The sequence below is a fragment of the Pelophylax lessonae genome (assembly GCF_965119305.1).
Source record: "Pelophylax lessonae genome assembly, chromosome: 2".
NCBI classification, from domain to species: Eukaryota; Metazoa; Chordata; class Amphibia; order Anura; family Ranidae; genus Pelophylax; species Pelophylax lessonae.
In genome coordinates, this window is record NC_138769.1 from 597200829 (window position 1) to 597228154 (window position 27326).

Below are 27326 nucleotides of genomic sequence, written 5' to 3' on the forward strand. Positions count from 1 at the left end.
TAAAAAAAATCGCAAAAAGCGTATTTTGATTGGTTTGCGCAAAAGTTATTGCGTTTACTAACAAAGGGAAAGATTTTTGTCATTTTTGTTGTTTTTTTTTTTAACACGTAATGGCGGCGATCTGCGATTTTTTTTGCGGTACTGCGACAATGCGGCGGACAGATCGGACCCTTGACTGACATTTTTGACACTTTTGGGGTTACCAGTGACATTTCTACAGTAATCAGTGCTATATATATGCACTGTTACTGTAAAAATACACTGGTAGTGAAGGGGTTAACTTTATTTCAGAGGGAGGGGCTGTGTGTGTCCCTAGGGGCGTGATTCTAACTGTGATTGGCTGGGGCTTCAACTGTATGCAGAGTGATCAATGGATCTACATAGTAGATCCATGTGATCAGCTCTCATACAGAGAGGAGAATGACAGGCAGCTTGTTTACACAAGCTGCCTGACTATCTCCCTCTCCCCCGCCGATCGCAGAGTGGCCGGCGGCGATCGGGTCCGCCGGTCACGCGCGCGGGGGGGTCCGTGACCACGCGGGAGCGGGAGCGCGCCTCCGGCGGCGCGCGCTCGCTCCCTAAACCCTCACAGGCGAGCGACGTAGACCTATGTCACTTTGCCTGTGAGGGGCTGACCGCCCACGTAGATAGTCGTGCGGCGGTCGGCAAGTGGTTAAGCATCAAATGGGGACAAAATTATTGCTAAAAAAAAAAAAGACACTTCCTTCCAGGGCTCCCCTGCAACAAAAATGTCATTTTTGTTGAGATAATCCCAATAGGAACATGTCTATAGGTATGCAAGGCAATTCGATTTTCTCATTGGTGCTCTGCAGGTGCTCAACTGCTTGATAATTATGAAACCACTCCCATTAGACCCACTCAGTACAGGGACACAGAGGAACAAACAGTGATTTCTTCAGAATAACAAAAGGTAGGAATCTGCAACAAAGGTTGCTATAATCATTGCAATGTACAGAGATCACCCAGAGGGGAATGTTTTTTTCTCAACAAAAGTTAGTTTTACACTTAAAATTGCCTCTATTTTTTTTGTATAATTTTACCTACAATATCCGGCATTCACTCTACCCTCTTTATTTTGTTTTTAATGTGTTTTAGTACCACTGTATATTAATTGGTGGAAGACTTGACTGTTTTTTGGTACAAATTTATCTTTACCTATCCACTGAGTTGAAAATATGTAGAGTGTTGCTCCTGCTTTTATTGATAGATGAAAAAAAAAGATAGGATGGAGCTTTTTTCTTCAGCTGGCCATACACTGATCAAAATTTGGCCAGTTTAGTGGGGACCAGAGAAATTTGGATCAGTGTGTGGCCATTCCTACTTGACAGAAGCTTTATCGTTTGATCTTTGAAGGTAGATGTTGGAAAAGATTCCTCGATCAGCGGCTGCAGTCAATAAATTTGCAGCCACTAAGCAGTTAATTAGTTGCACTGATAGAAGAGAACAGTAAAGAATAAGTAAAGTGCTAAATTACTCAGCAAGAAGCACAAACTTGGCTGCCCTTAGGTACATAAATAATTGAAAGCTAAGGAGAATCAAGTGTTTTTATATACAATGTACAAACAAGCATTTTATATAGCATGTACAAACATCTATTTTTATATACTATGTACAAACAAGTATTTTTTTGATCATGTCCAGGCAACAACCACTCTAAGGACTCATTTAGACATTAACGTACCTAATGCATCAAATCGTGTTAATGGCATGTTTTCTGTGCATTTTTGACACATTTGCATCACGTTAAAAAAATAAGCCTTGTCAGGTGCCCCCTCTGTGTTGCTTTTCTATTTCTTGTATTTTTGTATCATTATCTCAACTAGTAACACTTTCAAAACGAATTTCAAATAGGCTGTAAACACTACTGTGGTGCATTTGCTGTGCATTTATACTGACATCAATGGAAGCATTTGGGGAGCTGTAAAGCCTTGAAAACGACATGTCAGGTCAATTCTGATGAGACACAACGTAACGTAACGATAATGCAATCATGTGAACAACACTGTGCACTACAATCGGCTTCCGATTACGTCAATTGTATGACGAAACGCGTCAAGCTGACAGGCACGTCGCCTCGCTCTGCACACCAGCCTGGAACGCACGCTGTTGCTGGCTCTTCCGGTGCAGTGTGGCTCCCTAGCACAGTGTGGGAAACCACATGGGGGCTCTGTTTGGATCGCAATTTTTTGTTATTTTTTCATGTGACTTACTGTATTTGCTCTATTGGGATACGTTTTTTTAATAAATTTATATTTTTTATGGTACTACACTATGAGGAGTACGCCTCTCTCTACATTTGTGTTTCCCGAGATTCTCATTTAACCTTCTTAGCGGTATTCCCGAGCGTGGCTCTGGGTTAAATTTCAGAGCCAAAAGTGGTAACCCCGAGCCACACTCGGGGTACTGCCAGAAGCATCACTGGATCCTGTAAAAGAGGTTTCTTACCTTGTCACCGGGATCCAGTGATGTATCTCAGCGGCATGCGGCGACGGATCTTCCTCCCAATCCTCTCCGTGCCCCAGCTTCCGTCTCCTGCGACGTGACATTCGCAGGGGGGTGGAACCGGTGGCAAATTCAAATGTAAAACACACCAAACACACTGATACCATTCAAAATAAAATAAATTTACATTACATTGCCCCCCAGTGCCCTTTCCTGGTAAAATGGCATCCAATAAGCAGGGGTCAGGGGCAACTCCCAGTTTCCTGACAGTGAAAGCAGTGGAAAAGGCAAGTGAAAAGTGGAAAAGGCAGGTGGGAGTCAAGAAAATATGCAACAGCCCACAAATAACCTAAAAAAAGGCTCTTACCCTTCGCCACACTATCCAAAATAAAAGAGAGGTTTTGGTTGGAGTTGCACTTTAAGGCAGCCAATATTAACTAATACTTTAAGTAACTAAGAGTACAATACAAGAGATTCCCAATTACATTGACATATTTTGTGACTATATACTAGTGGTCGACCGAATATTGGAGCGGCCGATTATCGCGGGCCAATATTCACATTTTTCAACTAATCGGTATCGGTCAGAAACGTACTGCTGTTACCGATATTGGTCAGACCTCCTCCCCCTGTCCCCGCGCGGCACTCGCTGCAGTCCATTCTCCAAATCTCCAGTCCAAATCATCTCTCACTGCTCGCCTAACATTACTACTGTTCCGCCCCTACAGCAGGGCCGCGAAGGTTGCTCTTGACAGAGCTGCAGTCTCGTGTGAGCAGAAAGTTAGCTATGTCATCTCTGACCGCCTGCCCGCATGTGGAAGTTTACCCGCTCGGATGCCACTGGGGAAAGACTGTGAGAAGTAGTGTAAGTAGTGACAAGCTACATATGGATGGCAGGTGACAGTGGCAGGTGACATGCTGCATCTGGGTGGCAGGTGACGGTAGCAAGTGACACACTGCATCTGGTGGCAAGTGACATACTGCATGTGGTGGCAGGAGACTATGGCAAGTGACATGCTGTATCTGGGTGGCAGGCGACAGTGGCAAGTGACATGTGGCATCTGGTGGCAAGTGACAGTGATGTACAGAATATCAGTACCTGTTATCAGCTATCAGCCTGAAAAGCGGCCGGAATTCGTTATTGGCATCAGCCCAGAAAAAACAATATTGGTCAACCCCTACTATATGCTAGCAGATCTTGCAATTTTATTCCAACTGTCAGCAGTTTTTTCATTTGTGCCCACTACATTTTCTTTTTGAACTTGAAATGGAGATTTTATTACCAGTGTTATGTATAAGAAGTATGAGAGGATGTATATGGTGTATTACTCTTGCGCTATCAGTATATGTATCTTCCAATTAGAAAGTGATATGGCTGCTGCTGGCACTCTATAGCTTATCCACAGCTGTTGTGCAAAAAAAAAAAACAATGGTAGGTGAACAGTGCTGTGCTGCCAGTTATGTGATGTAATATGTTATATATCAAAGTGCAATGACTCAATAAAAACTATTTAGGATAAAAATAAAAATGCTCAAATTCCTATACAAAATAACACATCTTGCTACAATCCAATCCAAGTACATATAAATCACGTATAAAAACGTCAAAGTGCACCGTGCAATAAGGTAATTACAGAAGTGTGAACGATTTTGCATTCAAAAGTGTTCACAAACAACATATTAAATTAGATTTTCCACTTAACTATATATTAAAATGATTTACCTATCATCCCTTACCACTCTCTACCCCTCATATAGGGTTCTCCTACCTAAATATATTGCTTTGGGAAAAAAATATATATTACTTACCCAAAAATATTTGTACTAAGTATATAAACAGTCCTTTATCCCATTTGCTATGCATGGTGTTTTTAAACTAGCATATTTTATTCTCATTTTTATTTACTGTATATTTATACTTTTATTTTTATTTTTCATTTGTGCATATTTATATATAGAATATTTTTAAATTGTTTTTATTGAGTCACCAAATGTTGATATATAATATATTACATCAAATAATGGGAAGCGCGGCACTATTCACCTACCAAAGTATGAGAGGATGCTGTCATCATACTACAATATACAATATACTAGTACAGCTATTGGATATTCAATATTTAGTATCAGATATTAATCTCTAGTAAGGACCATTTGTGCTAACTACTCTGGACTCCTGTCAGTACAGTAGGTCTGAATGGAAAAGCAAGCTGTCACAAAACTTTTGGGACATCCTTTGAACAATAGTGATGACCAAACCTGCCCAGGTCCAGTTTGTGAACCTCACTGAAGTCTATTGGGTGATGAATCTTGATACTAAATTCAAACCATTTTCAAGGCTAAAAAGGCAAGCTAATATCCAAATAAGGGCATGGTGAGCTGGGTACTGTCAATTTCAAGCAAAAACATTTTTAAGATACCATAGAATATAAAAAGGGTCATTTTAATTTAACTTCAAGGGTCACGTGGAAAAACATGAATGTCTTAAATTACGTGCATAGGAGATGCCTTTATGTTCAATAAAATGTCAAAACAATGCTCAAAAACACTTCAAAGCCATAATATCATTATTATTATACTGGATTTATATAGCGCCAAACAGTTTGCGCAGCATTTTACAATATGAGGGAAGACAATATCATGTTCCCCAAATCCCCTCCTATCCCTGCAACCTGTATCATTATAATCCCCCAAATTTCAAGACATAGACTTTAGGTATGGGTTTGGTAGAAAACTGTCTAGCATCAGGACATATTGCAGGCACTTAAATAAATAGAAAGAGTCAAGGCAGGTGTTATCCTGTTAAAAAAAAGTGTATTATCTGAGGGGAAATAGCCACAATAATTGTTCAATGGCTGGACAGTACATAAGTAGCTTGATTAGGCCACAATATGAGAGGGAGAAACTATTTTGTCAGGGACAATAGCAACGAATATTGTGCAGTGGCTGGACAGTATGTAAGCAGCTTGGTTAGGGAGAGAGGGAAAGATGAAACTCTTTTTTCTCTAGTATTGAGAGTGTATTATTTCAGAAACAATGCCCAAAAAGATTGTTCTGTGGTTGAACACTGTATCTCCAGATGACAGTGGGCATCAGCTTCCATTCGGGGCTGCAAATAAAATCTACATTAGGACCACCCCCAAGTCCAGCTATCTGTGACCCATTTTGTCCAAGTTCCTTGCACTGTACCACTGTCCTATAAAATCTATGGCAAACCTTCTGCCCTTGATTGCCCCAAAAGTGGAAGCTTCCCATCTGTAATTATTTTATTTTTTTTAATGTTTTTTCTTTTGTGTTTATATATATCTATATCTATCTATCTATCTATCTATCTATCTATCTATCTATCTATCTATCTATCTATCTATCTATCTATCTATCTATCTATATATATATATATATATATATATATATATATATATATACTGTATTTTCTGGCGTATAAGACTACTTTTGAACCTCAAAAAAATCCCCCAAAAATGGGGGGTCGTCTTATACGCCGAGTATAATATCTCCAAGGTAACCTAAGTATAAGTATTACCGGTAGATGAAAATTAGGGGGGTCGTCTTATACGCCCAGTCGTCTTATACGCCAGAAAATACGGCATATATATATATATATATATATACACGCTGCTCAAAAAAATTAAAGGAACACTGTGAAAACATATCAGATCTCAATGGAGAAAAATATCATGCTATCTATACTGATATGGACTGGGTAATGTGTTAGGTACCAATGGATGCCACATTGAAATGAAAATTATCGAAATACAGAGGGCTGAATTCAAAGACACCCCAAAAATCAAAGTGAAAAAATTATGCAGTAGGCTAGTCCGTTCTGCTGAAATTTAATTGCAGCAACTCAAAATGGTACTTAATAGTTTGCATGTCCCACCCGTGCTTGTATGAATGCGACATCGGGCCATGCTCCGAATGAGACAATGGATGGTGTCCTGGGGTATTTCCTCCCGGATCTGGACCAGGGCATCACTGAGTTCCTGAACAGACTGAGGTGTAACCTGGCGGTGTCGGATGGACTGAAACATAAAGTCCCAGAGGTGTTCTATTGGATTTAGCTCAGGCGAGCATGGGGGCCATTCAGTGGTATCAATTCCTTCATACTCCAGGAACTGGCTGCATACTTTCACCACATGAGGCCGAGCATTGTAGTGCACCAGGAGGAACTCAGGACCATTGCACCAGCGTAGGGTCTGACAATAGGTCCAAGGATTTCATCCTGATACCTAATGGCAGTCAGGGTGCCATTTTCTAGCCTTTAGAGGTCTCTGCGTCCCTCCATGGAAATGCCTCCTCAGATCATTACTGACCCACCACTAAACAGGTCATGCTGAATGATGTTACAGGCAGCATACCATTCTCCACGGCTTCTCCAGACTCTTTCACATCTTCATGTGCTCAGGATGAACCTGCTCTCATCTGTGAAATGCACAGGGCGCCAGTGGCGGACCTGCCAATTCGGCTGTTTAATGGCAAATGCTAATCAAGCTCCACAGTGCTGGGCAGTGAGCACAGGGCCCACTAGAGGATGTTGGGCCATCAGGCCATCCTCATGAAGTCTGTTTCTGATTGTTTGGTCACAGACATTCACACCAGTGGCCTGCTGAGGGTCATTTTGTAGGGCTCTGGCAGTGCTCATCCTGTTCCTCCTTGCACAAAGGAGCAGATACTGGTCCTGCTGATGGCTTAAGGACCTTATACGGCCCTGTCCAGCTCTCCTAGAATAACTGTCTCTTGGAATTTCCTCCGTGCTCTTGAGACTGTGCTGGGAGACACAGCAAACCTTCTGGCAATGGCACGTATTGATGAGCCATCCTTGAGGAATTGGACTGTCTGTGCAACCTCTATAGCATGGGTCTTCAAACTATGACCTTCCAGTTGTTCTGGAACTACAATTCCCATCATGCCTAGTCATGTCTGTGAATGTCAGAGTTTTACAATGCCTCATGGGATATGTAGTTCCGCAACAGCTGGAGGGCCGTTGCTTGAGGATCCCTGCTCTATAGGGTCCAGGAATTGTCTCATGCTACCAGTAGTGACACTGACCCTAGCCAAATGCACAACCAGTGAAAAACAATCAGAATAGGTGAGTAGAGAAAAAATGTCATTGTTGTCCACCTGTAAAGTTATTCCTGTTTTGGATGTCCTCATTGTTGTCCAGCTGGTGCACCTAGTAATTTTATTAACACCAAAGCAGCTGAAACGGATTACAAAACCCCTCTGCTACTTAACTGACCAGATCAATATCCCAGGAGTTTCATTGACTTGACGCTATACTCAGATTAAAAAGTGTTCCTTTAATTTTTTAACAATAATATATATATATATATATATATATATATATATATATATATAAATATAATTTTTCTTTACATTTTTCTGTTTTTACCTGTTTTTTTCGGATTGATGTGGAAGTTGGGCTGCACACAATAGAAGCCACATCTGCAATTCCCCTGTTCTACCAGCAAAATATTTCTTCTCGCCGCACTGGATTCATAGCTGAAGGGCCCTTTTATTTCTATACAATGTAGGGGGAAGGGCAGGCAGCAGCAAAGAGAGGGGTGGGGGATTCTACAGTCAGAGGAAAGGCAGGCTGTAGAAAAAATTAAACATAGAATCCTGTGGCAATAGGCTGCTTTCCACAAATCATCACTATCAAAAAAATATGATAGGAAGCCTAAAAGAAATGGTAAAGCTGTTGAAAAATGGTGGTAGCTGAATATTGCTACTCTGGCCTTTTCTTCCTCCACCTTCTCTGTCCTCTACTCTTTCATCCATTCACCTTTTTCTTCATTTCACCTTCTACAACTCCTACTTCCACCTCTCCTCCCTTTGCTCCTCCTCTACCTGCAGCATATCATCTGTAGTTAAAGTACTAATTATTATTATTGTTATTATTATACAGGATTTATATAGCGTTGACAGTTTACATGGCTCTTTACAACATAAGGAATAAAAGGGCCCTGCTCATTAGAGCTTACAATCTAAGAGGGAACACATGTATGAGGAAACGCATGACTGAGGAGCAGCCCCTCGAAGAAACAAAAGTCCTGATTATCTACTCCTAGCTGTTCTTTACTTTCCTCATATTCTCCACCATTCCACAACTGCCTACTGATGCATCTATTCCAACACCTGAAGCCTCTAGGGCAGGCATGTCCAACCTGCGGCCCGAGGGCCGCATGCAGCCCGGTACCGCAGGCAATGCGGCCCACTGCCCCCTGAAAACATTTTTTTTTGCTGGGGAGGAAGGAAGTCGGGTCGGGAGCATGCCCACAGCAGCTTCCAACTAACGGTAGGCAGAGGCTGCCTCAGAGGGGAGTGGGGGGGGGGGGGGCGAGCATGTGCAGTGTTTCTGACTCCTACCACCATGACCATGGTCATGGTGGTTAGAGTGTTCCTGTATTGTCTCTCAGAAGAAGTAAACCTCTGTAAACTAATTTAATTTAATTTGATCATCCTCTAGTTGTGTTAAATTAGTGCGGGGAGGCGCGGCGGCGCGGGAAGGGCGCGGCAACATTTTATTACTTTATATGCGGCCCCAGAAAATTTCTCTACACTCAATGTGGCCCAGAGAAGCCAAAAGGTTGGACACCCATGCTCTAGGGATAGGGAGGAAAGTCTCACAAGAGGTTTCAACACATCAAGTGTGAAGAGAATCATGGACCATGCTGAGGACTTCTGAAGACTTTTCCTAAACACACCCTGCTATCTCCAGCATCCTTCCCAAGGCAGATGCCGCTTCTGCAGCTCCTGTAGCAGAAGAAAAAATATCCCCAAAACATACCCATGCCCGGTGTCTTAGGCTGGGTTCACACAGAGGCGACTTCAAAGTCGCCTGACTCCGAAGCCGCCCCGTGCAGTGCGACTTCAGGGGGGCTTGCATGCGACTTCTCTAAAAGAAGTCAATGCAAGTCGCCCCCAAAGTAGTGCAGGAACCTTTTTCTAAGTCGGAGCGATTTGAGAAAAAAATGGTTCCATTGCACTGAATGGAGCGCGACTTGTCAGGTGGCTAAGTCGCCTGACAAGTTGTCCCAGCGTGAACCGGGACTAAATGTAGTTGGGTAAAACTGCTCCGGTTCTAGCTTGTCTATGACCTGGGCTACACCACAATGACAGGTACTCAGCCACCACTATTTTGCCCACAAGGATATCTGTGCCCTCCACCACTACAGTGTTTTTACTTCTTGTTTTGAAGGATGCAGTAAGGTGCTGTGAAAAAAGGCAAGGACTGCCAGCAACAATGATGAGCTCTAAAAATGCCAAGCTAAAAGTTTTAATCTAAAAAAAAAAAAAATGTAAAATATTAATATCATTTAGTTGCTGCAGACAGATCTTGGGCCTTAAAATGATTTTTGGGTATAGAGATCTGTCCATATGAGGAAACTTACCCCAACTCATCACAGAGTTGCTTTACATTGCAAAACCTATAAAGCATTGTTTGCACTGTATACTGATGAAAAAAATACTGCCTCCAGACATTCTGGTTTTATTCCTGTTTAATTTTAAGAACATACATGGGCAACTTCAGCTTGCTTTTGACATGAGTTTAAAATACTTCTGGAATGATTTAGGCCTCATGCACATTAGGCTTTAAGCCCTGAAATTTAGGTGTTTTCATGCAGGCAGAAGGCACGGGTGCACTGTCCAGCCCCGCCCGATACCAGCAGCTTGTAAATCTTTATGAGAAGCTATGGAAGGGGCTGGACCCTGTAGTGAGGGGTATTAATTTTTAGGATTGTATGCACCCAGGAACGAATGCACAGATTTTGACAGACTGAAGGCAGCGGACTGGACAGTGCACCTGAGTCTTCCACCTGAACAAAAATGCCAGAATTTGTTACATACAGGCTAAATTCCTAGCATACATGTGGCCTTAAATCTCATTGACAGGTGCGTTTGACCTGCAGTTGACCTCCTTTAACCCGCATTTGCATTCCCTTAGACTTTTATGAGGAGGGAAGAAGTTCTTACACTTGCCCTATGCTGAAGTTGCACTTGCATGAAAGGGTATCGCCCTGCCTAAATACAGCTCTATCACACACCGTATACAGATGTATGACATTTTTAATTTTCAACTCTTATCTATACCTGCCATGTAATACTTTGACATGTTCCCAAAATTTTCCAATTTACATATTACAATCAACACAATTCACCTGCATGAGTTAGCAAATAACGCAGTGCTATTCCCATTGGCTTACAGCAGAGGTCCCTATAGTTCTCTTTTTAAACTAGAGCTGTACACTACCAACTATCAATTAAACCAAAAAGTATAGCATACCTGATACATAGCTATATCGTGTTTTAATATAATACTATGATATATAGAACTGAATGCAACATTTTTTTTAAGTAATCAGCACATGTGAAGTAGTTACAATTTGTAAATAAGTTGTTGATGGTCTGCCCTAGCTAAATTACCTTTAGTTATTGGCTTTTGCCTAATAAAATGAATGTGTATAAACATTTCCTATAAGTAATAGTTTTATTAATAATGCAATTCAGTCACTCTAAAATAAGGATTATTTTGCCCTAAAACTTCTGAACATGTGTATGCAGTAATCTTATCACAAATATCAGAGCCTACAGAAAATTAGGTGGAAATTTTAGAGCGTCTTGTCATAAGAGCAGGGAGGAGAAGTAATCCAGACCCTTTCAGAAAATAAGAAAACCAGCAACCAAGGGTATTTAGCAGTAAAACATGCACAATGTCCACATGCCATTTTGGGCCTGATTTACTAATGTCCTAAATGTATGGAAATTAGGTGAAGTGCACTGAGCTTAAAGTGTTACTAAACCCAGGAGCCTGCATTCACTATATCTGGTCTCCCACAGTACACAGAGCATGGAAATGCAATAGTTTTAGTAAATATAAATTGCTAAATACATGTTCCCATCAGTAGTTTTAGCAGTCGTGTGACTTTTGTCAGTGTCCAAGCACTGGTTAAAGCTTTCATTCTCCTCTGACTGTGCTATGAGGCTGCATGGCCCCTGACCCTCTGTCTGGACAGTGCTGATTGGCCATGTGCTGATCCCCCCTCCCCCCCCCAAAAAAAAGACAAAAAAAAAAACTATCCAGCACTTCACACCAAACTTAGCATGTGCAGAGTGGCCCCACGGCTCTGTGCTATCAGGAGATGGATTGGGGACTGTAGAAGCAGGGGAGGATCAGAGAATACAGGATCCAACATCCTTTGTACACAATGCAGAGGATTAACCCTTTAGGTTCCACAGTAAGTATAACAAGCATGCTTTACTGCATATACAGACTGATTTTACTGTTGTGGGTTCAGTACACTTTAAGTATTTCTGAGCCACATTTACTGAGGTGTGAATTGGGATGATGTGAACCATGTCTCCAGGGAAAACAAAAATCCTCCCTTGAAGTGGAGCTGCCTTCACACTATAAGGGTTAGCTGCTCATTTACACCTAGGGACCTTTTACTTAGCTGTTCCTCCCCTTTCCTGGCAAGCAGCGTTCCCCTTTGCACTGCCAGTGGACTGTTACTTGTAGTCCTCACATCCAATGCAGGCCGATAGCCATTGCATTATACTTGATGATGTCAGAGGACCTATGACCACCAGAGTGGAGGGTAGTAGAGGCTGCAGGGATTAGACTAGCAGTGCAGACAATGCCTTGCAGGAGCAGCGTCGGGTGAATAAAAGTGCTCTTTCCACTTGCCGGGAATGTAACTGTCACATTGGTTGTGCTCTAAACCAAACTGTCCAACAATCCAATGGCTGGTGTCATAGCTGATCAAATGTGCAGCATTGTGGCAGTTGAAGATTAAACAAAAGCCAAGATAGCAGCTTCCTTGGCTGAAAACAATAGGAGGGTTTACTTCCACTTTATTCTTTGTGGTGCAGAGCACCCCACTGCAAGAGAGGATTTTCGCTCAGCTTTAAAGTGGTTGCAAAGGCTGAAGGTTTTTTACCTTCATACATTTTGCATTCAGCCCCCCATAATACTTAGCCTGATCCCGGTCCAGCGATGTGCATGAGAGCCAAGGCTCCCCTGGGGCTCTCTCTCCTGACAGGCTGAGGCACAGCACATCCGTCAGGAAGCAGCAGGGGGCAGAACTGAGCCACGCTTTGTGTGTCCCATAGACACACAGAGGCGGCTCAGGAGTAAGCCCACATTGATGCCCCCACAGAACTGGGGCTGCTCTGTGCAAAACCATTGCACAGAGCAGGTAGGTAAGTATAACATGTTTATTATTTTAAAGGATTAAAAAAATAACAAGGCTTTGGAACAGGGGTCTTCAAACTATGGCCCTCCAGTTGTTCAGGAACTACAATTCCCATCATGCCTTGCCATGTCTGTGAATGTCATAGTTTTACAATGCCTCATGGGATGTGTAGTTATGCAACAGCTGGAGGGCCGTAGTTTGAGGATCCCTGCTTTGGAACCACTTTAAAGTGGGTTTCCAGCCAAAATGTTTCTGATATTCTTCATGATTTCCTACCCTGGTGGAAATATCCGAGTAAGGCCTTAGTGTTAAAAACACAGCAGGGGCTTTCATTTTTCCACTCTGCCCAAAACAACGACAAAAAAAAGTTTCAGCAGGATTGCCACATTATGTATTTTAATTTTAGCCTAAAGCTGAACTTTTTTTTAGTTTTGGATAGCATAGGAAAGCATTATAGTCCCCAGTATTTTTTTTTCCCCTTCATGTCCGGTCCTGATGGTAGTTCTCAAAATGACCGAGCATGAGGGAAAATCCCACTACTGAAAGGTGTCTCTGAAACAGTCACCTATTCCTTCTGTAAACTGAAATTATTCATGAACAAAAAAAGGAAAAAGAGAGTGTAAAGAGAAAGGCGTACTACAATACACCTCCCCCAGTAAATGTGATCACTATGTATAAATCTTCAATATTGTGTGCCAAATACTGTATATAAATTAATATAATATAAAAGTGCTATGCATCTTATGTGCACATCTGCTCTCCAGCAAAATAATATAGTGCTACAATCCATGTTCCTCGTTGTAATCCTAACTAAACATAAACAGTAAGAATAGAAGAATAGAAAGTATATTCAACCAATAAAGAGTACTATAACTAAGTCCAAAAGAAGTCCAAAAACTCTTTGTGCTGGATGTCTGCTGGGACTATAATGCCCCTTCCACACCAATTAGGATATATATGTGATTCTTGGTGATATAGTAGTGGGTGGTGAACTTAGACTTCTTACTGGTTCTGTGTGACCACACCAGTGAATCCACTGTGCTCTCCCTCCACAGCTGTACTCACCGCAGTTTGACCTCTTATAATAAGAAGGTCATAAAACGCTCAGGGTGAAGCTACCTTCTCCTTGGATTCCCAGTGTCATGCAGATAAGATGTCCTTTGATCCAATGATCCTTTCCCTGTGTGGGATGAAATTAAAAGAGGGAAGATCCAATAATTCCATTTATTAAATAGTAGATTTAGTAAAATCAATGTATTGCAGTTATAGATATGTAAAAACAATGGGGGTTTAAGAGGTTTGTAATACCCAGAACTCTCCTGTGTTCCACGGCTCAATTCAGCAAACCGGAAGTGACACAAATTGCCCCGTCCAACGTGTTTCATCATTGTGACGTCATTAGAATCGGCCTTCCCTTTGTAACTCCCAAAGGTGAGTTTTCCCTCCTACTGGGGAAATTAATGAATTAATTAATTAATTTCACTTTGTGTAATATCACTGGGACAGGATGTTAGGGAAAATTTCCACAATGGGGATATAGACTTCAAAAAATCCTTCCAGAGGTCTGAACTCACTGTATGCCAAACAAAACGTTGGTTCGAATTCTGATTTATTACCTCCTTGCAAGCAAAGGGGGGTTACTAAAAGGATCATTTTAAAGTGGGCCCAGCAAACTTTTCTTTTTTTCAAACATCTAATCAGGTTTGCTTAGCCAGTATAACAGTTTCATTTACAATCAAAAAGTAAGTCACCCCTTAAATGTAGTTTTTTAATCTTTTTTACCCTCTATATGAATTTGTGTGAAATTATTAGTGTGTTCCTAAACATTATCGGGCTTAGATCTAAAAGGCATTATTCATAGCAACTGGTCAAATCCTTAATGTACTGGCCGGAATCCTGTAAAGTAAATTCTGACTCCTGGCAAGTTTGCCCTTTTCAGCAGAGAGTACATAGACCTGCATAGCCACATGGTGCCTGTTTTGTATCATAAAGCATTGCTGCAGATGATGACAGATGTATATGTGAGACACTAACCTATTGAGATACCATAAAGAGATGCTTAGTGATGTTTTGCAGGTCCCCATGGGCTGGAGTGAGGTGTATGTGTATATATAACATGCACTATTTAATCTTTTTTTCCTGTATCAAAAGTATGGCTGTGCTCTGCTTTATTGCAAAGTAACTTTTTACTTCTTCTGGGAGGGAAGGGACATGTACAAATGCAAAAAAAAAAATACTGTCTTGTATTAGAGAACTCTAGCAGCTTGCATGTAAGGAATGATAAATATATTTAATGCAAACAGACTGTACTCTATAGAGGTAATGTACAGGCTAGTATATATGAGATCTCCCATAATAAATACTGATTAAGGCTGGATTCCTGTTGCATTTAGCTTGCGTTGATGCACGTAAATGCACGTTAGTTGATGTGAGTAACATAGTTACATACTTAGGTTGAAAAAAAAAAACACAAGTCCATATAGCTCAACCAGACATCCTAACCTTTAAGAACTCATTTCAGGGAGGTGGCACTCCCGCCCCCACTCGGCAGCGGGGACTCGGATGCACGGGGCAGGCGGCTTCGATTGCCACCTGACACCCGCGATCGTTCCTCGCTGAGAGAGAAGAACGGTCAGCTGTTGTAAACACAGCTGACCGTTCTTCTCTCTGGAATGATCACAGAGTGCCTGTGATCCTTCTATGTAGGAACACAGGTCTCTGTGATCATTTCACAAGCCACGCCCCCCCCCACAGTTAGAATCACTCTCCTAGGCTGACATTTAACCCATTGATCACCCACAGTATTAGCCCCTTCCCTGCCAGTGTCATTATTACAGTAACAGTGCATATTTTTAGCATTGATTACTGTAGTAATGTCACTGGTCTCCCCAAAAGTGTCAAAAATGTCAGTTAGGGGTCAGATCTGTCTGCCGCAATGTCGCAGTCCCGCTAAAAATCGCAGATCGCCGCCATTACTAGTAAAAAATAAAAATAAAAACAATAAAAAGGGCATAAATCTTTCCTGTAGTTAGTAGACGCGATAACTTTTGCGCAAACCAATCAAAATGCGCTTATTGCAGTTTTTTTTTTTTTTTAACAAAAATATGTAGCAGAAAACAAATTGGCCTAAAATGTTAAAAAAATTTGATTTTTAAATTTTGTTTTGGGAATGTTATATAGCAGAAAGTGAAAAATATTGTTTTTTTTTTAGAATTGAAAACTCAAAACTGTTTTTTTGTTTATAGCACAAAAAATAAAAATCGCAGAGGTGATCAAATACCACCAAAAGAAAGCTCTATTTGTGGAGGGAAAACAACATTTTATTTGGGTACAGCGTCGCACGACCGCGCAATTGTCCGTTAAAGTAACACAGTGCCGAATCACAAAAAATGGTCTGGTCATTAAGGGGGAAAATCCTTCCGGTCCAGAAGTGGTTAAAGGAACACTCTAACCACCATGACCACTTCAGTGATTTGAAGTGGTCATAGTGGTAGGAGTCAGAAACACTGCACCAGCTGGGATATTTACAGTTATGTGCTGGTTGCACCCCTAGCACATATGACTTAGGCAGCCAGAAAATGTCATGTCCTTGTTCATACGTGTATGAACAAGGACACAACATTTTATTATGACAGAACACAACTAGTTATTAAAAAACATATTGCAACAATTTACACATGCTAATGCATAGACCGATTGTGTTAAAGGGGCCTAAGTCTGCTTTTACACGGATGCACTGCGGTTTACCTGCACCTCAACTGACCTCAATCTTCACTTCTTCCTCAGAATTCCTGCAGGTATCGCTGGCTGCTGCTGTCCCCCAGGTGAGTATAGCTGGTGGCTGCTGCTGGCTGTCCTCCAGGGCTGGTACTGCTGGTAGGTACTGCTAGTGGGTACTGTTGGCTGGTACTGCTGGTGGGTATTGCTGATGGGTACAGCTGGCGAGTACTGCTATTGGGTACTGCTGGCAGGCACTGCTGGCGGGTACTGCTGGCTGGTACTGCTGGCTGGTACTGCTGACAGGTACTGCTGGTGGGTACTGCTGGTAGATACTGCTGGCTGGTACTGCTGACAGGTACTGCTGACAGGTACTGCTGGTGGGTACTGCTGGTAGATACTGCTGGCTGGTACTGCTGGCGGGTACTGCTGATGGGTACTGCTGGCGGGTACTGCTGGTGGGTACTGCTGGCTGGTACTGCTGGTGGGTACTATTGGCTGTTACTGCTGGTGGGTACTATTGGCTGGTACTGCTGGTGGGTACGGCTGGCTCCTCTGACACTCCAATGGAGATGTGACAGGAGCTGGAACTTTACAGGAAGCATTGGCTCCGTTCTTCACAGCAAGGGCTACTGTGGCTGACAGCCAGGATATTGCGCGGCACTTGCGGGTGTCAGGGAACCGCAGCCCAAATCCTGCACCTCTTGGGAGACTTGGGATGTCTGAGCTCAATCCATAAAGAACAAAAAAGAAAACATGTTGACGTTCTTTTTTTTAATGCCTGTGCATTTTTCTAATGCATTACATTGATGCCCAGCTGCTTTTATTCACAGCAAAATCCAAAATACATTATTTTTCTTTCCTCAAAGTGAAACTATGCTCCACTGTGCATGTGCGGCTCCGTGTAAATTAACGATGACAGGCATGGAGAATCAGAAGAGACAAATAGGGTAAGCAGAGATTATTGGAAGCAATACATTTTGGCTTATATATTGCATTTGGCCTATGTTCAGCATGCAGCCCAATAACACATGGTGTTCATGGGTCCCTAAAGTAGAACTCTAGGAAAACCTTTTTTTTTTTTTTTTTAATTTTGTATAAAGAAAGGGAGGGTTATAACCCCTGTTAGATTTATTTTTCACAATCTGTGTCCCATTTTGGAGATTTACCATTCACTTCCTGTCCCACAGCCAAACGGGAAGTGATAGAGAATCCCTGCAAATAAAGGAATTCCTTGGGGACCCCCAGGTCATCACAAATAGTGTCCCCATTGGAACATTTCCCCTCTTTTACTTTTAGCCTAGGTTCACTAGAATGCAGTGTGGGAAACCCACGTTATGTGTGTGTTTCCCAAACCACATTCAAATCGCAGTGCCCTTGCAATCTGCAGTTTTTTTTTTTAAAGCAATCAACACTCCAAACGCAGGTCGTAAATGCAGTGTGTTTGCGATCCGGTTGAAGTGTGGTTCCAAAATGAGTGCGTGCATGACTTTAGTGTGATGCGGTGTGATTTGAGCCCGTTTAAAATGAATGGGCTCAAATCGTAATTCACTGAATTGCATGTGAACATAAAAGGAATGCTGTGTGGTTCCTGTGCGATTCACATGCAGTTCATAGTGTGAACTAAGACTTAAGTCCCGGTTCACATAAATGCGATGACAGACATCGCATGTGATTCGGAAGCGCACTGCTCTGAAAATCACATGCAATGTCTGTGCGATGCGAATTCAGCCATACAGATTGTATGTATGAATTCGAACCCCATTGGGACACAACATGCACAGGACCCCTTTTTGGGTCGCAGCAGAATCGGATTGCATGGTGTTCACACCTATGCGATCCAATTCATATGCAAACTGAAAATTCGCACTGCGATATGCAAACTGATCTGGTGGTGTTAACTTTTGTAGCACTGCCCCCTAGGGAGCTGCTGAGTGTGGATTCCCCTGGGTTACCCATAGAAACAGTCTGTAAAACTTATCACTTAGACTTGGCTCAGACAATGAACAGTCCAGGGGATTTGGTTTTTGTGTTTTATTTTAGAACTTGGATGGGAGAAGGGATGAGTGGGATACTCCAACTTGAACTATGCACAATCTCACTGCCTGCCACTGAAGTGAAGTAGAAGATATGTTCCTGAATTCAGAGGCGTAACTAGATTTCATGAAGGGCCCCCCCCCCCCCCCCCCCCCGAAAAAGCATGTTTTTGACCCTTTTTTTTTGCAACAAAGTAAAACATTTCTGTTTCTGGTTTCAGGGCTGGTGAAGAGGGGAATGGGATCAGTAATAGTGCACCAACCATGGCGATGGTGGTGAGGAGGGTGGGAGCAGTGGCAGCGGATGGTGCTGGGTGTGGGATCAGAGGCGGTAATGGTGGGGAGGGGGGTGGGATCAGTGGCGGTGGTGGGGTGGAATCAGTGGCGGCGGTGGTGGGGAGGGAAGTGGGATCAGAGGCGGTGATGGTGGGGAGGGGGCTGGGATCAGTGGCGGCAATGGTGGGGAGAGGCAAGGGATCAGTGGCGCGGTGGTGGGGAGGGGGGTGTGATCAGAGATGGTGATGGTGGTGAAGGGGGAGTGAGATTAGTGGTGGCGATGGTGAGGGCGGTGGGATCAGTGGCGGTGGTGAGGAGGGGGTGGATGGTGGGGTGGGATCAATGGTGGTAGTGAGGGGGGTTATGGTTGGGAGGGGGGTGGGATCAATGGTGGTGAAGGGGTGATGGTGGAGAGGGATCAGTGGGGGCGATGGTGGAGGAGGGGTTTATGTGGTGTCATCCTTCCCAACCACCACCACCTCTGTCTCACTGATCCCATCCCCCCACCACTGCAGATCTCATCCCTACACCCCCCCCCCAACACCTCTGTTGTAGATAGGGATGAGATCTGTTCTGTGGCAGGCATGGGATCATTAAGGCAGCAAGCCAGCAAGGGTGGAGTTTGGGATCAAAATTCAAGGCAAGTTCACTTACAATTAGCAGTTAGATGATTATTATGAATCCCCCTCACTCAGCAACTCCAGGCAGGCAGGCACGCTTCTTCTAGCAGGAACAGGAAGCATTTGGTGTCTCTTCGCACTCGCAGAGGGGAGAACTCCTCCTCCCCCTGCACTCTATTGGTGTCAGCTGGTCAGCTGACTTTCTTTCAGTGACTGTCCACCCCTGCCTCACTGCATCAGCCTTCTCTGATTGGAGGATCGGCAGGGCTGAGGGCGGGCGGGTGCAGGCAGCAGCAGCAGATTGCTTTAGAAAACTGGCCGCTGTAAACATCCCCCCCCCCTCGCACAACGATCGGGGAGTGCGGAAGCCGGCATCCAGTTACAGACTCAGCCACTAGCGAACAGTCAGGCGGACGGACGGGCCCCCTCACGCCGCGGCCGCGATATGAGAACGGGGGCTGGCAGGCCCCCCCTCAGGTGGCGGAACTCCAGGGCCCGGTCGCAAGCGCGACCGCTGCGAACCTGATAGTTCCGCTACTTCCTGAATTAGAAGATATGTTCCTGAATGAATTCCTCTTCAGGGTCCTAACCTGGCACCCTCTTTATCACTTCCCATGCATGCTAGCCCCTTGTCCACTGACTCTCCACTGGAGTGTTCCCCTTCCTGGGCAGACCCCTGGCAAGCTTCCCGGTACTCACCGACACTGTTTTTCCCTGGGTTGCTCTGCCTTCAGCCCCACTTCTCAGTAGCCTGGACCTCCTGGCTCAGCATCACACACTCGGTCCACTAGGCCGACTGCCTGGGACCACCTTCCTTGCTGACAGGAGGGGAGACAGCCGTCACCCTCCTCCTGGGACCTGGCTTCCCACCCAAAGATGCCCTGTCACATGTGCCCCCTGCTTTTATGACCTATCCCAAAATGCTCCACTGTTGAGCCAACCCACTGGGACAGCCACAAAAGCCTGTGTGTCACTGGCTGGGTTTCCTCCACTGTCCAACAGGCTCTCCCATTGGATACAGTAGGGACACTCCCTCAGCCCAGATGAATCACAACCTGGACACATGCAACAAGCAGAACTAACAATCAGGCTCCCCTGATAAGCAGGTAGAGCTGCTAAGCTTTTACCAACCTAGCACCTACCTAGGAGGGTGCTACACTTTGTATTGGCACCCCCAGCGATTTGCATATTGCAGTGTGAACTGCCTGCGATTTGAATGTGATGCGGGAACCCGCAGTGGGTTCGCAGGGTTACCGCATCGCATTTATGGGAACCAGCACTTGCAAATATATTTTTCCTTTTAGTAAAACAATGTTTAGAAAATAATGTATAAGTTTTGTTAATCTTCATTTTATTATTATTATTTTTTATTCTGAAACTACAGCTGTGTTTTTTTTTCCAATTCCAAAAAATATACCAGTTAAAAAACTGTTACTACACAGAAAAATAACTACAGGGCACTCAGACCTTGAGTCATATAATCAGCCTCACATAAACAGGTATACTTTATTTATCTCATTAATGCCCATCCTTATATTTATTTGGGTGTTTCATTCCTTGGTTCCTTCTAGACCTCATCATGGCAAATCCCTGTAACCTTCCAAGAATTTATTTACGCTTTAAACATCTCATGTCTTACAATCTGCCTGCCTGTTCCTAGATCCTGTTTATCTCTCTGGTTTGTATTATCTGAATTATCCAAACCAATCTGCTCATGCTATCTGTATAGAGAACATTCTTTCTGTCAATCTGTCTTAACATTCACTTTCTTTTCTGCTCCTTTGTCTCTCCCCTTTTGTCTCTGTAAACACAGTTCTATCAGCCTTTCTTCTTCAATCTCTACAGCTGTAGCCGTACTTGAATGTTTTTCAATGTCCTTTTATTTTCCATTTTTCAGCCAATTTTCTTCCTTTTGCCTGTCCATCTAATGATGGCAATATGTTATTCAGTCTGATATGTAAGAATAGATACTCAAGTCAGGGTGAGACTGGGCTGCTTATGGCCACCCTAAGGATTTTTTTTTTCTTCTTTAGAAAAACGTGATAGTTCTTTCATTGAGCATGTTTCAGACAACCGTATGAACTGGTAGCACACATTGGGGTTGATTTACTAAACCTGGAGAGTGCAAAATCTGGTGCAGCTCTGCATGGTAGCCAATGTAGGGGAGGACTGGGAAGGGGGGGGCAGGGTGGCAATTGCCCCCTGGACCAATCTGATGCTGGGTAAAAAGGCCACACTCAGAGCTGGATTAATGTAGGGGCCAGATACTGTATACAGCTGCAGGTTGCCGCTACACAATGTTATATTTGCAGAGCAGCAGTGGAGTGGTATGAGTATGCAGAGTACGCTCCTGCACCCGGCTGGCACAATACTAACACAGTCACTTCCCTGTCCGGCAGAGTGATCTCCACCCGACAGGAGCTTCCTAGGCCCCCGACTGGCATGATGTCATGTATTTTTGTTAAACCTCCTTTATTGCTATTAACATTAACCTTCTTAACGGTATTCCCGAGCGTGGCTCGGGGTTACATTTCAGAGCCAAAAGCGGTAACCCCGAGCCACACTCGGGGTACCGCCAGAAGCATCGCTGGATGCTGTAAAAGAGGTTACTTACCTTGTCACCGGGATCCAGCGATGTATGCGGCGGCGGATCTTCCTCCCGATCCTCTCCGTGCCCCGGCTTCCGTCTCCTGCGACGTGACGTTCGCAGGGGGGTGGAACCGGCGGCAATTTCAAATGTAAAACACGTCAAACACACTGATACCATTCAAAATAAAATAAATTCACATTACATTGCCCCCCAGTGCCCTTTCCTGCAGTTTTACTGTACTTTTTATGTGTATATATATATATATATATATATATATATATATATACATACACACACGTATATGTATATATTATATATATATACACATACATACTTTAACTTGTTTATAGTTTTTTATTATATTAAAATTTATGATTTTGTGTTTCAAACTTTATCATACCCAAGATGTTATAAAGAAGAATGCACAGTAAAAGAAAAAAAATATGTAAATAGTTGGTTTGGGCTGCTCATTCTCAAGAATTACATGCAAAATAATGGTACCGCTTTCAGCACCTAAAATCCGAAAGAATCATACCGCCAGGGAGGTTAAATTGTGTTACCACATTGTATCATGTTTGTCTTGCTTCATAATATGGTTATAAAACCAGGTGGGCATGGATTGTGAGCTGATTCGATGGTTCAATGGGCTACGTGACTGGACTTGACTGACCCCCAGGCCTAAGGCTGCCAGCTCTCCCCTGCCAATCAGCTTATAACTTCAGTTTAGGTTCACCTTATAAAAAAATAAATGTAAATTTTTTGCAGGTAACAAATATGTGCATTTATTATTTTTTTCTTTTGGAGCCTGTAAAGCATTGCACCAGCAAATCAGCAGATCGCTGGTGCCATGCAGGTCTCCTTCAGATCTTTCTGTATATCTGTATACCTGTACATTCTGTACGGGCAGGCAGATACACTGACAGGAAGAAATAACTGAACTACTATGGCACTACACAGCACCATAGTATGTCATTTGTATTTGTACTGTCTACCCTCAAATTGTAAAGCGCTGCGTAAACCGTTGGCTCTATATAAATCCTGTATAATAATAATATTTGCCATGGAAGTTCATTGAGAACTACAAGCTGACGACCGCAAAGGCTGGCAGGGCTTGTAGTTCATTCACACACATGGCTGTGTGAATGAATGACGCAGTCGTGTGGGCGGAGCCCCTTACTGACACGCTGATTTTAAAAAGTGACAGCTAGTATGGGAATCTTCTTCCCGTTCTGCTGTCATGGGGGGGTTAGCAGGCAGCGGCTGCAGCATTGGGAACATGTTACATGTTCCACCCTAGAAGCGGGGGGGGGGGGGGAACATTTAACATGTTCCCAAAGGTGAACATATCCTTTAAAGGGTAACTCCACTTTCGTGGGGGAAATAAAAAGGAAATAAAAAAACATAATATAGCATATACAACTGTTACTTAATTCATATTGTAATTGAATGTTATTAAAAATTACCTTTCCTTTTCAATCTGCAGCTCGGTAATTTTCTGTAAAATGCAATGCAATATGGCTACCTGGAGGTGTTCTGTACACAGAATGTGTACAGTACACCCCCAGAAACATAATTTCCTGCTTGTGTGATTGGCTTACTGATTTTCCCAGAAGTCTGCACTAAGATACAACTCATATTTTTTGCATCCCCTGCAGCAAAAATTTCATTTTTTGGTGAGATACTCGCAATAGAAAATCACATCTTAAGGGATGCAGACCATGCCACTTTCCTCATTAGAGTCCTGCAGGTGCAGCAGATGATTGATAATTATGAAACCACTCCCATTAAATTTACTTTCCACATGGAGACAGAAAAATTCACAGGGATTTCTTCAGAATAACAAAAGGTAGGAATCTGCAACAAAGTTTGTTAAAATCCTTGTAATGTTCATAAATCACTCAAAGGGGAGTGTTTTTTTTCTCAACAAAAGTGAAGATACTCTTTAAGCTTTGCCAAAAAAACTGAAAGCTGATTGGTTTCTATGCAGAGCTGCACCAAATTTCCCACTCTCCAGTTTCAGTAAATCAACCCAATCATGTAAGGCAGGCATGTCCAACCTGCGGCCCGGAACCTCAGGCAATGCGGCCCACTGCCCCCTGATTTTTTTTTTGCTGGGGAGGAGGGAAGTCAGGTCGGGGGCACGGCCACAGCAGCTTCCAACTAACGGTAGGCAGAGACTGCCTCGGAGGGGGAAGGGGAACATGTGCAGTGTTTCTGACTCCTACCACCATGACCACTTCAAATTACTGAAGTGGTCATGGTGGTTAGAGTGTTCCTTTATTATCGCTCAGAAGAAGTAAACCTCTGTATACTGATTCCATTTCATTTGATCATCCTCTAGTTGTGTTAAATCAGTGCGGGGGGCGCGGTGGCGCGGGAAGGGCGTGGCGGCATTTTATTACTTATATACCTTAACTATTGTATATATATTAGAATATTTCTCTACACTCAATGTGGCCTAGAGAAGCCAAAACGTGGGACACCCATGATGTAAAGGCAAGGCAGAGTTTAGGCCTGTACACACGATAGGAAAATCGGAAGTAAAATTTCATCTGATGAACGATCTGCCAATTTTGGGGTCGTTAATGTAGTGCTTACGACAGTCAATTACGAATTTTCAGACGACAAAACGGAACGTGCAGGCTATATCATTTTTATCGTATGTGAACACAACGTCAGATTTTAGTTTAATTAGTACAGTTTTCGTCTGAAAAAAACCCGTAAGAGCAAGACTACGCATGCTCGGAAACGAAAGAATACATACAAAACAATTCAACGCATGATATCACTTCTGAAGTTGAATTCTGTCGTACAAGAATTTTTGTATGAAAGTAACCTCTTCATTTTCGATAGGAGATTAACACACAACAAAAATGGATGAAAATTTGTCCGATAATCTGATCGTGTACGAGGCTTTAGTGTAGATACGTATTTTTGATATGGAAAGTTTTGACGACGTAAGAAGAATATAGATGCAAAGATCGGATAACTGAATGGGCAATCATAATAACTGGAAAAAATTGTTGATTAAATCAGTAAAAACTGGATACAGATAACAAAGACAATTGTTTGTTGGTTGAAATCCACATACCTTGGACAGAAACAGATTATCCACAAAGAACCCAGGTAGGAGCCTCGGGTCCCATGGATATCCAGGAAACTTAGCTACATATTTTATACTCCTGAAGTAAAGGGAAAGCAAAATCGGTCAAAGATGTGCACCTGCCCGTCCCTTCACAAGGGAGGATGCACTTTTAGGCAGCTGGCGGTGGGGGCCATGTTTGTACATACAATGCAGATTGAATGGCTTATCTGTGGCTATTGCTGTTACCTTACCTAGAGTCTTGCTATATGGGTTTGTTCAACAATAAAAATTGCCAGCTACTACTCTCCATTACATGGGAATTCTGGGAACCCTCAGAACTCGCATGGTCCCTGTCCCCATAACAGTATTTTTAGGCAGATTATCCAAGCGACCCTACATCACTGCCAATCAATCTTTAGAGGTTTTTTAAATGCCATAGTCAATCATTTAAAGCTGAAACAATAGGTTCCTATAGTGCAATCTATATTAATAAGTGTCTGTGAGTACACCCAGCGAAGGATAATCTTATCAGGAGAGTCGCTGACTCCTCTTTTCTCCCAAATATTTTCAAGTAACTCTGTCAATTTATTTAATTCATGGGAACATGATTCATGGATTGTATTGTTGTATGCAGACCGCACATATAGAGTCAAATGGTTTGCAAATTGCAGATTCTACGATATGCCTGGTTTTCCATCCAATTAGCTCATAATTAAACAGGACCATGTAGCTCACATCATGAGGTCTCGCTTTTTGATGTATGAAATAATAATTTTATTGCTTCTTTGGAGTTTTAATTTTGGTCTCTTTGTTCTTTTATCCTATGTGCTTAAATGCTGTCTGCTTCACATACTCTCTATCAACCTTTCTTGTCCTCATTGTCATGCTTGGTTACTTCTCGACAGCGCTTTTGGTCATATTCTTTTGATATTCTATCTTCTCTAAAGTGTGTCATTTGATCTGATTCAATCCCTTCAATCCCCTTCAGAGCACGTTTATAATTTATCTATTTGTCCATGTCAGCCTTGCTCCTTTTTCTGTCAAAACCTACATATGCTTTAATCTAATATTCCAGGCTCCCCATTGGCTTACAAGTTAATTTGTATTGTCTCATGCACAGTTTTTAGCAATATCTGGCAAGCTAGAGGTTAATGTCCAGACGGGGCTCAGTGACCTTTCTACAATCTGCAAATGTGGATTGGAGGATGGGCAGACATCTGGCTGCTGTTCTTTCTCTATGCAGTGTTCACATGGCTACTAAACCCTGGGAGTCTCTAACAGATTCGTGTAGCTGTTCACTGATGAAGTTCAGGGTGCCATGGCCTGACAGAGACCCTTTCATCTTTAGGACTTTATAAGGAAAGTAAGTTATGTATAGAGGAACACAAAGCCTGTCTGTCCTCTCCAAGATTACAAGCATAACTAATAAACAATAAAAATACACACTTGACGAAAATCGGACAAAATATCCTCCGATTTTTCTCTGTCTTCTCAGCGTTCATTACCGTTTTTTAGTCGACAGTGCATAAATGTTCACAAAATTTCTTGTCCGATTTTTCTTTTTTTTGGCACATTTGTTCCTAGACTTTCAGGTTGTCAGCAACTTCAGCTCATGTGCGGTCTTTCGTATCCGATTTTTCATGGACGTACTGCATTCACATTAAACGAAAATCGGTCGTCTGGGGACGAAAAAAATTTTGGTGTTTGTCCCTCCGGTTTTTTTCGTTGAAAATGTCGGCATCGGCTGCTGAAAGTTGTGTACACACTAGGCGAAAATCGGACAATTTCACATTGGGCGGGAATTTTCGGTAGATTTTCTACTAGTGTGTACCCCACTTTAGGTGCTAGGAACCAAAGGCAAGCGACCGTGGCTGATTTAGCAAGTAAAGGACACCAGAAAAGGGGGTACACTAAAATGTTGGACATACAGAGTTTGCAGAACCCGTGGGACAATCACTCCACTGGCTTAAACATTTGGGCCTCATTGACATGGGTGGCTTGGCTCATACGACTTAAAAAATTGCCTTTTTGGTTGCAAAGTAAGCAGAAGTGCAGTTTACAGCCTGTTGCCAGCAGCATGTCAAACTCAATGACAGATTGAAATATGCTTCGGTTGTACAATCTTCCAACCGGTACTTGAATTTAGGGCTGTGGAATTCTTCTGTTCAGGGAATATATCCCTGAACATAGGAAATCTATGTTCAAAGCAAATCTCCCTGAATGCATGCGCCCCTAAACTTGAGCACCACTTGGAACAGTGTACAGCCATGTGCAGCTGCCACATATTTAGGCTTGTCATTCATTTTGACAGGATGGCTGTATGCT